This window comes from Pinus tabuliformis, chromosome X (genome assembly GCF_031772625.1).
Source record: "Pinus tabuliformis cultivar Carrire ecotype Pingquan chromosome X, CPIR1, whole genome shotgun sequence".
Taxonomy (NCBI): Eukaryota; Viridiplantae; Streptophyta; class Pinopsida; order Pinales; family Pinaceae; genus Pinus; species Pinus tabuliformis.
In genome coordinates, this window is record NC_142308.1 from 772,595,185 (window position 1) to 772,606,901 (window position 11,717).

Sequence of the window (11,717 nt, forward strand, 5' to 3'; positions counted from 1 at the left end):
CGTTGCACATAAGCGAATGTTGTGTCAATTCTTTGCATATAACCGAACGCTCACTCGAGTTATATTTAACCAAACGCTCACCTGAGTCGCATTTAACTGAACGCGGGTTCTTGTCACACATGAAGGCGTGCCCGTACTACAGGTTCATTTTTTCGACTCTCTCAGGTGCTCCCAACTCGAATACCTAACAACCCAGGCCGCACCCCCCCCCCCCCCCCCCATGTGGTACAGGTTTCCCGTACAAGGGGACATGGAAACCCTAGATTTCATGCACTTGGGCATCTATCATCACGGCAGGGTAAGGAAACCTCACTTTCCCTGCACTTGGATGGCTTCCGTCGCAACGAGGCATGGAGACCCCAAGTTCCGGAGACAAACCAGGTAAGCAGTTTCCACCTCGACGCAAAATGGAAACCCAAGTTCGCAAGACTTGGGTGGTTATTTGTGATGTTACAACATGGAAACCATGAGTTCCATAAACTTGGTCGATTTCGGTCGTGTTGCAACATGGAAACCCAATTTCCCTGCACCAAGGCTGAAGTTTTTGCCCAGGTGGGAGATGGAGACCCAGAGGTTCCCGAAATTAAGTGGTTTCCCTCATGCCACGAAATAGAAGCCCCCAATTTCTATGGAATTGGGTGGTTCTCTGTCTTTCCGTAGCATGGAAACCCGAGTTCCCTACACTGAGGTCACAGTTTCTATCGTGGCAGGACATGGAAGACCCGAGTTTCCCATAATTGGCTGGTTTCTGTCATGCCATAGAATGGAAAACACCATGTTTGGTAGACTTGGGCAGTCGTTCCCTGTTGTGTTTTGACATGGAAACATGAAGCTCCCTAGACTTGGGCCATCATTCCCTATTGCATGATGACATGGAAACTTGAAGCTCCCCAGACTTGGGTGGCCATTCTTTGTCACGCAATGACATGGAAACCAGAAGCTCCCCAGACTTGGGTGGCAATTTTAGCCATGGCGTGACATGGGAACCTCGTGTTTCCCAAACTTGGGTAGCAATTTTTGTCATGATGCTAAATGGAAAATCTCGTGTGTCCACAGAGTTAGGTAGAAGTTTCCATCGTGCCGTGAAATGGAAAACCCAAGTCCCCTAGACTTTGGTGGCTTTCCCTCACCCCACAACATGGAAATCCGAAGTTCCATAGACTCTCAGAAAATTTAGGGCATGCCGCAACATGAAATCCCCCAAGTTCCCCGTGCCAGGGTGAGACATGAAAACCCCAGGTTTCCCAGACTTGGGTGGTTTCCGTCAGTGACTCCAGCCGCACTGCAACATAGAAACCATGAGTTCCCCAGACTTTGGCAGCGATTTCAAAACACCCCAAGTTCCCCAGACTTGCGAGCTAGTTTCCATCGTCATGGAAACCCCAAATTCCCCACGTTGGGGCTTTGTTGAAAACCCTGAGTTTCTATCGTGCCATAAAATATGGAAACCCGTGGTTCCATCAAGGGTGGGACATGGAAACTCCAAGCTTCCCTAGACTTGGGTGCCACTAGTTTTGATCGTGGTGTGACATAGAAACCCCAAGTTTCCTAGGATTGGGCACGACATGGAAACCCCAAGTTTGGGCGCTAGGGCATGACATGGAAACCCCAAATTCTGTGTGCCAGGGCACGACATGGAAACCCCAAATTTCAGGCACCAGGGCATGACATGGAAACCCCAATTTTTCCCATGCTTGGGTGCCATTTCCGTCGCAATGTGGAAACCCGAAATTTCTAGCGCCAAGGCATGACATGGAAACCCCAAATTTTGGGCACCTTTTCCATCGCAACGTAGAAACCAAAAAATTTGGGTGTTGGGGCGCTACATGGAAACCCCAAATTTTGGGTGATGGGGCAAAACATGGAAACCCCAATTTTTCCCATGCTTGGGGTGCCTCTTCTGTCACAATGTGGAAACCCCAAATCTTGGGCACCGGGGCACTATATGGAAACCCAAAATTTCAGGCGCTAGGGCACGACATGGAAATCCCAATTTTCTCGGGCTTCGGCGCCTCTTCCATCATGACAGGGAAACCCCAAATTGCCCCCCCCCCCCAAGAAATCATTTCTGAGATGTGAGCAATAAAAAATTGTCAATTGGAGGAAGAGGAAAAGGTGCAAGAGCGGGAGATTTGTCCGGATTTGTTTGAATAATGTGTGACAAGAGCGAAGCTCTGAATCGAGGTGACCAAGGGCTGAATCTCATTGGATCATGTCAGTATGGCCACTCTGCCACTTACAATACCCCTTCGTGTATTTAAGTCGTCTGTAAAGGATTCTTCTCAACGACCATTTGGAATTGAACTTCAAAGCTCCCCCGATCGAGATGCTTCACGATCGCAGTTTGCAAATGACACAGGCCCTTGGGGGTGAAAAAATGATGCCCCTACTATAGGTCGAGATACAATTGAAGAGTGACATGCACAACTTCTAGCGTGGATTCTGACTTAGAGGTGTTCAATCATAATTCGACACATGGTAGCTTCGCGCCACTGGCTTTTCAACCAAGTGCGATGAACAATTGTGTGAATCAACGGTTCTTCTCATACTAAGTTGAATTACTATTGTATTTTGGTTCATTAGTAGGGTAAGACTAACCTATCTCACGATGGTCTAAACCCAACTCACATTCCCTATTCGTGGGTGAACAATCCAACAATTGGTGAATTTTACTTTGCAATGATAGGAAGAGCCGACATCAAAGGATCAAAAAGCAACGTCTCTATGAATGCTTGGCTACCACAAGCCAGTTATCCCTGTGGTAGCTTTTCTGACACCTCTAGCTTCAAATTCTAAAAATCTAAAGGATTGATAGGCCACGCTTTCACGGTTTTTATTCATAGTAAAAATAAAAATCAAATGAGCTTTTACACATTTTGTTCCACACGAGAATTATGTTCTCGTTGAGCTCATCTTAGGACACCTACGATATCTTTTAACAGATGTGCCGCCCCAAACAAACTCCCCACCTGACAATGTCTTATGCCTGAATCGACCCGCCGAAACGTGCCTTAAGGCTAAAAACAAGGGCAGTGCCCCATCTCCACCCTATGGAATAAGTAAAATAACGTTAAAAGTAGTGGTATTTCACTTGACCAAAAATGGCTCCCACTTATTCTACACCTCTCAAGTCATTTCACAAAGTCGAACTAGAGTCAAGCTCAATAGGGTCTTCTTTCCCCGCTAATTCTTCCAAGCCCATTCCCTTGGTTGTGGTTTCGGTAGATAGTAGATAGGGATAGTGGGAATCTCGTTAATCCATTCATGCACGTCACTAATTAGATGATGAGGCATTTGGCTACCTTAAGAGAGTCATAGTTACTCTCGCCGTTTACCTGGGCTTGGTTGAATTTCTTCACTTTGACATTCAGAGCATTCGGCAGAAATCACATTGCGTCAGCATCCGCAGGGACCATCACAATGCTTTGTTTTAATTAAATAGTTAGATTCCCCTTGTCCGTACCAGTTCTAAGTCAACTTTTCACTGCTTAGGGAAAAGCCCCCGGTAGGGGGCATTATATGCCTGTAGCCCAATCGGCAAGAAACTACCCACCCTCGCCACAAGAGAAGCTCGGGCAGACTGCCAACAACCCATGAGTTGAGGGTATAGACCCCCAGGCCTAGCCCTTAGAGCCAATCCTTTTCCCAGAGTTACGAATCCATTTTGCCAACTTCCCTTACCTACATTGTTCTATTGACCAGTGGTTTTTCACCTTGGAGACCTGATGCAGTTATGACTACAACTGGGCATGAACGGTACTCGGTCCTCCAGATTTTCAAGGGCCATCGAGGGCACACCAGACACCGCAAGACATGCGGTGCTCTTCTAGTTCTAGACCCTATCTCCAGGTGAACCAATTCCAGGGTGGGCAAGATGTTAAAAAGAAAAGATACTCTTCTCGGGGCCCCCGATGACATCTCTGGATTTCCTAATGTTGTTGCCCAGTTCCATGTCCCAGTTTGGGAATATTAACCTGATTCCTTTTTGATGCTCATGCAGAGTGCACCCTTGATACAAGGCTTCCCCACCTCTTAGCATCGACAAACCCATGTCCAAGTGTTGTTCACATGGAACCTTTCCCCACTTCAGTCTTCAAAGTTCTCATTTTAATATTTTCTACTACCACCAAGATCTGCACTGGGGGCCGATCCACCTAGGCTCATGCCTGAGGTTTATCAATGACCCCTGTGTCCTCCTACTCATCGAAGCCAGGTAATTTCTTCAACCATCAAGTATAGGTTTTGTGCTTTAGTGCCATCCATTTTCGGGGCTAGTTGATTTGGAAGGTGAGTTGTTACACACTCCTTAGTGGATTTTGACTTCCATGACCACTGTCTTGCTATCTTAATCAACCAACACCCTTTGTGGGATCTAGGTTAGCATGCAATTCAACACCGTAACTCGACTTTTGGTTCATCCCGCATCACCAATTTTGCTTACCAAAAATGGCCCACTTGGAGCTCTCGATTCCATAGAACAGCTCAATGGAGCAGCCACACCCTCTTACCTATTTAAATTTTGTGAATAGGTCGACGGAATTATGCCCCCAATGCCTATAATCATTTACTTTACCTGATAAAACTCGCGCGTGAACTCCAACTATCCTGAGGGAAACTTCGGAGGAAACTATCTACTAGATGGTTCGATTAGTCTTTCGCCCCTATACCCAAGTCAGATGAATGATTTGCATGTCAGTATCACTAGAGCCTCCACCAGAGTTTCCTTTGGCTTTGCCCTACTCAGGCATAGTTCACCATCATTCGTGTCCCAACAAGTGTGCTTGCACTCGAACCCTTCACATAAGCTCAAGGTTGGTTGATGATGCACCCCCCCATAGAGGGGATCTTGCCCATTAGCTTTCTTGCGCCTCACACGTATTCAAACCCGCCGACTTGCAAACAAGTTAGACTCCTTGATCTGTGTTTCAAGACGGGTCGAATGGAAAGCTCGCCAACCAACACCACAAGCGTGCAGGTGGACACATCCCACCACAAGGGTGCACGTTTCATTCCTCGACCATCGCAACGACAAACCAACAGCAGTAATCCACTTTTTCTTGTGATGATGTAGCAACCCATGTTGGTTTGCACCTCAATTCCAGCATTGGACCATCCTGATTCATTCCTCATCCAACTGAGATGCATTGATAACCTCCATCCGCTTCCCTCCTGGCAATCTCAAGCACTCTTTAACTCTCTTTTCAATGTCCTTTTCATATTTCCCTCACGGTACTTGTTTTCTATCGGTCTCTTGTCCATATTTAGCCTTTGATGGAATTTACCACCCAATTAGGGTTGTAGTCCCAAACAACCTAACTCGCCAACAACACCTCGTGATGCAGCAGGGTCCTAGCCTAATGGGGTTGTCACCCTCTCAGGCGCCCCCTTCCAAGGGACTTGGCCAAGGTCCACTGCTGAGGACGCTTCTACAAACTATAATTCAAGCGACACTGCCACCCGATTTTCATGTTGGGCTCTTCTCGGTTCGCTAGCTGCTACTAGGGGAATCCTTGTAAGTTTCTTTTCCTCCACTTAATTATATGCTTAAACTCAGCGAGTGTTCTCACCTAAACTGAGGTCACAAAGTCAGAGCTAAATCCGCCCTACCCAATGGGAGGACAAGAGAGAGCAAAGCAAGTTCGAGTGATGCCACATAAAACCTGCATCAGCTAACACCGACTGCCCATCCAAGGGGACAAGATCACCGCTTGCCAACACATGCCACGAAACATCGCTTGAGGTGTTTCAGCCAATCACACCACATTGGGCACAACTGACCAGCTCCGCTACTCCCTAACATATTGTAGGGAGTGCATTTGAATGGGATGGAACACCCAGACAGACGTGCCCTCAACGGAGGAATCGAGCCCAAATTGTGTCCAAAAACTTGAAAAATTCACCAAAACACTGAATAGGGGCACCCCCCAGGACAAATGTAAGGCTAAGTGCCAAAAGGAGGAAAAGAAGAAAAACACAGGAAAGAAAGTAAAAAAATCTGTCTACCCCCTCACAGGAGGATGCTCAAACAAATAACAATTTTCCCAAGCCCCACACCCTTACAAAATGGGGGCAAAATGCATGGAACAAAAATCAAGAAGGACTAGGGTGCCCACCTCGGGAGCTCGCACTTCTTTTAATACTTCCTGAACACCATTCCACAACAATTCCCCCTTTTCTCCATAAAGCTAATGACTGAAAAGAAGAAGGGAAGAAAACAAGGTGAAAGAAATAGAGATCAAACATGGCTACTGGCTCACAAGGGGAGGCTCAAACAAGGCACAAGGCTTCCAAGCTCCCTTGCCTTTGCAAAAAAGGGGGAATTGCAGGGGACGATGATCGAGAAGGACTAGGGTGGCCACCCCGAGAGCTCGCATTGCATTTTGTCTTTCCTAAACACCAATCCACAACAATCCCACCGTTTCTTCGTAAAGCTAGGGGACAAAAGGAAGAAGGGAAGAAAACAACATGAAATAAAGAGATATCAAACGTGTCTACCAGCTCACAAGGGGAGGCTCAAATAGAGAACATGCTTCCCCAACCCCATGCCTTCGCAAAAAGGGGAGAACTGCAGGGGACGATGATCGAGAAGGAATAGGGTGGCCACCCTGGGAGCTCGCACTGCGTTTCTTCCTTCTTGAATAACAATCCATAACAATCCCACCTTTTCTCTATAAATCTAGGGGCCAAAAGGAAGAATGGAAGAAAACAACATGAAAGAAAGAGATATCAAACGTGGCTACCGACTCACAAGGGGAGGCTCAAACAAAGAACACGCTTCCCCAACCCCATGCCTTCACAAAAATGGGGGAACCGTAGAGGACGACGATCGAGAAGGACTAGGGTGGCCAACCTGGGAGCTCACACTTTGTTTCTTCCTTCCCGAACACTAATCCACAACAATCCCACCTTTTCTCTGTAAAGCTAGGGGCCAAAAGGAAGAAAGGAAGAAAAAAAACATGAAAGAAAGAGATATCAAACGTGGCTATCGACTCACAAGAGGAGGCTTAAACAGAGAACAAGCTTCCTAAACCCTTACATTTGCAAAAAGAGGGGAACTTTTAGGGAGGGTGATCAAGAAGGACTAGGGTGGCCACCTTAGGAAATTGCACTAATTTTCATCCTTCCCAAACAACAATCCACAATAATCCCACCTTTTCTCCACAAAAAGCTAGGCGCAAAAGGAAGAAGGGAAGAAAACAACACCAAAGAAACAAAAATCCCAAGAAAAGGTAGAGGCTCAATAGCACACCGAGGAGAAGTTGCCTAACCAAAAAGAAAGAGAGCAAGGCACCCAATCAAAGCATCCCACCTCTTCACACCCTCCCACATACATTACGACACAACACCCTTTCTACCTTTACAACATAACAAACAACAATCAAACAACCAAGCAAATAAACCACTAGAAAAAACGAGGGCCGCGATGAGACCAGTTTCTAGAGCACGTTACTGAGAGGTAAATAACGCCCCCAACCTGGCACAAGGCTTCAAACGACAAATACACTAATAGCAAACCCACCCCGCTATTGCACCCATCCATGTACAAAACACCCAACAACCTTTCCAGTGAGAAAGTCAACAGGGGTCAAGAATCAAACTCGAAAGAGGAGTTGTCATATGCCAACACTCAATGCTGGAGAAAGACACGGACCACAAATACATCGATGGTGCAAGGCCTCTAAAGAGAGGGATGTCCGCAAAGCGCACATCATGAAATCAAGAAATGACCAAGTCACACAAAAAACCCACAATCCAAAGGGAGAAACAAAGACACAAACTGCTACTTCTTTCCTTAGAAGGGGAGTGGCTCACGAGAGGATGAGGAATTCCCTCAACGGAAAAGGCACAAGATAATAATGCCACCTCATGCCCATTGGTGGGGAAAATTGTGATCTCGATGCAGCTCAAACCGAGGGTGGGGTTTTTCATTACCTCGACACCCAACCCTTCCGCGAGGGCATATCAAGGAATGGTCGGGAGGACAAGGGTGGCCATCCCAATAGGTTGAACCACTCTTCATCCATCCCATATTGACCCCACACTGAAAATTTCCCCTCACGAAAGTTTTGAGCTAGCAGGTGTGCACGCAACCACTCCCTCAACCCAACCACCAACAAAAAAGCTCACCCAAGCAACACATAAACCACTGCTGCTTTTTCAAGAGAACCAACTATGGAGGATCACACCCTTGGCCCATGCCTTCCAATGAATAAAATACTAAGCATTGCCACTATGAATGAGTCTAAATTTATCCATCATATTTCCCAAGCACCTCAACTGGAGAAACCATGCCCCACCGAACAGATCATCGGGGAGGGCTCCCAAGAAACAAGCTTCCGAACCCCCTACAGAAACACATTGGGGGGGAAGAAAAACAAAGGATGGGTGGGACAAGCACAAGCATGGCTTTCAAGCACACATGAAAAAACAAGCGTGACCTCAAGACAAGAAACCAACAATGTTCCTGCCAACCACCAAACCCGCTACCCTAGAGATACACCACACGAGCCCACATTGCAATCAAAACCCACCCAACCTGAACCAAAAAACAAAACGCTTAATGTCAATGATCCTACTGCAATTTCACCTACGATAACCTTGTTACAAATTCTCCTTCCTCTAAATGATAAGGTTCAATGAACATCTCACGATGTTAATGGCAGAGAACCACCATCGTCGACACAATTCGAACACTTCACTGGATCATTCAATCGGTAGGAGCGATGGGTGGTGTGTACAAAGGGTAGGGACGTAGTCAACACGAGTTGATGACACACGCTTACTAGGAATTCCTCATTGAAGACCAATAATTGGAATGGTCTATCCCTATCATGATGCAATTTGATAATATTTCCCAATCCTCTCAAATTAAGAAGAAAAACTCGTTGGCCACATCAGTGTAGCGCACATGCAACCCAAAACATCTAAGGGCATCACAGACCTATTATTGCCTCAAATTTCCATGGCCTAAATGACCATAGTACCTCTAATAATTTGGCCGCGAAGGGAAACCTCTGCATAGCTAGTTAGCATGCTGAGGTCTCGTTCGTTACCGAAATTAACCAGACAAATCGCTCCACCGACTAAGAACGACCATGCGCCACCACCCTGTTGTGGCCACCAACAACCCCCCTCTTTGTTTGGTATTAGCGATAACACCAAGCAAATGGGGACCCTTAATAAAAATCCAAAAAAAACATTTTATCAAAATTTTTGTATTTTAACTCCCTAAAGCTGTATCGCATCACGAGAAGAGAGTGAAACGTTTTCCTATGCGCATAATAAGCTGCGAAGAAGCGACGCGAAATTCATCGCATCGCTTATATTATGAAGCACTCTTAAATCAAAAAACTTAAGGAATCTCCGACGGCCGATATGCGACGTCGCATATCGCAACATCGCATAAGCAACACATGATGATTGGATGACTAAGCGCGATTTGCGATTCGCGATCTGCGATATCGCGATCTGCGATATTGCGATCTGCGATGTTGCGATCTGCGATATTGCGATCTGCGATGAATGCGATCATCAATTCCTACAATGACACATATTGACGATGCAATCCTCGATACTGCAATGCGAGTCGCAGAAATCACCCATCGCAAAATTTCCTCAGCACAGTATTCAAGGAAAGCTGTCTGTAGACCAAAATTGGGTGCGCGCCTTAAAATAAATTAATGATTGTACGCCAAAGTATCCAAGAAGGATTGTGTTGTGTTTTTCGAAGAGTCAGTTCATTGTGGGTGTCATGATTATGCATTCATTAGAGCTTAAAGCTTTCATGTCAATCTTTTCATCATTACTCTTTTCCTTTGCGTAAACTGTAAGACAACAAATAACATAAAGCAATGTGCAAGAAACATCTAAGGAAAAGGGGAAAGCATCAATGCTCGGAGAACAGAGAAGAGATGCCTTCACAAACGGATGCCGCATGCAACAGGACCACAGATTCCAGAGTATCACTCAACAGATACTGATGTCAATAGGCCATCCAAAACTCAGAGTCAAAGGCGCACAAAAGCAACATGTTTACAAAAGATCCTGAAGCTTAGACTGGGTAAAGCAAAAAGAAAAAGGCGCTAAAGAGGGAAAACGCACCAGAAAAGCCTGGAACAAAGAACGAAGGCAGTTTTCAATACAGAAAATTGTTCAGAGAGAAAAGTCCCTAACTTATTCAGTCATTCGCAAGGCCGGAAACCGAAATAGCAAAAGCAGAATTAGTTTGAGAGAAATTGGGTTATTACCAAGTATACACACAGTGAATACACCAAGCCAGACGAAGATTTTCAAAAATATCTTCTAGTTTACCAGAAAGTGGTGCCAGCACTTGTTATTTCTATTTTCATAGCTCAAACGAAAGGAAAAGACGACCAGCCGACTCTTCCCAGGCGAATGTTGCATGCTTACAGCACTAAGGAGAAAATACAGAAACGGTTAGGAATTAGATTCAATTTTTAGAAATAATTTTGCTTTAGTAGAAGGGCGATCATTTAAAACCGTGTCCTAAATTTATGTAATTAAGATTAATTAGTTAGCAGTATTTAAACCCTTCTCAGGCATTTGGAGAAGGGTCCAGAAATTTGTCAAAAAACTTGTCCTCAGAACATGCACTTTTGCACCCTCGGAGGGGGTTTTTGATGAATGGATGGATCGAGATTTATCAATGTTTGCATTTGATATCTGCTACTGATGTTGCACTTTTGTACTTTTAGTAGATGTTAGAACAAGTAGAGATAAATCGTTGTTGCTTGAAGCTTATGAGTGGAACCAGTCATAAATGGTACTTTTATCTCTTGACCATTTCTGCTTATATTCTTAAAGTGATATATAGTTTTCAGTTGTTTATATGTTAATGCATGAATGTGTGGGTTACCATTTGGCACTTCTATACGGTGGAGTCATTTATTTGTGTTTGATATATGAATAACTTATTATGCGATATGATGTTCACAACTGTTTTGCTTAACTTTTTATGCAGAGTGGTTTATCTTAATTATTTCTATTCTTATGATAGCTGAATGATCTTTATTACCAGTTATTGTTCGAAATCTCTTTAGATCGCATAATAGAAGAAATACAACCCGGGTTAGCGTAGATTAGATGTGTTGTTTCTCATTAGATTACAATAGCATAGAGTTAGTTTAGAAGTTTGAATTAAATTAGCTTTAAGTACTCCTAGATCAGCATCATCCAACTCTACACACACACACACCCCTTAGATTGGGAAACTGGTCCCATTATCCCCAGTCGGACCCACTATACCAAACGGATAAGGAGCTGCCAACCAAGGTCCGGACCGGGTGGGTATCCCCCTTGTTGTCGACTCGATTTTCGGGGCTTCAACATATTTGGCGCTAGAAGGAGGGCCTGAACTATGAATGGAACCTAAATCAAAATCTAAATACCATTCTGAGAGTAAATCGCCCTCATCAACTCCCCTGACTTCCCCAGTACGTTTAAATCCAGAGTCAGAAGTCGCTCGAGTATCAACCGCTGCTACATACCCTAATATTTCAGACCAATTTACCATTGAACCCCCTGAAGTTCAAACTCTGATTCGCAAACTCCAGGGATTTTCTATTTTTACACAGAGGTCTGATAAATCTCAAAGCAGCGTGACTTCGCAGTACAATCCTGCTCATCCCCTGACCAGATTAAAGAGTGAAAAATTTGGCATCCAGCCAACTGAATTCCCTCTCCCCACCAGGAAAAGA

General features: G+C 45.0%; 1 non-coding gene across 1 annotated transcript; it reads right to left on the minus strand.

Moving 5' to 3' along the window:
* Positions 1-2,174: 2,174 nt before the first annotated feature.
* On the minus strand, positions 2,175-5,581 carry LOC149142166 (25S ribosomal RNA). Its single transcript, XR_016265379.1, has one exon. It is a non-coding gene; the product is annotated as a 25S ribosomal RNA (ribosomal RNA).
* Between the last annotated feature and the right edge of the window lie 6,136 nt (positions 5,582-11,717).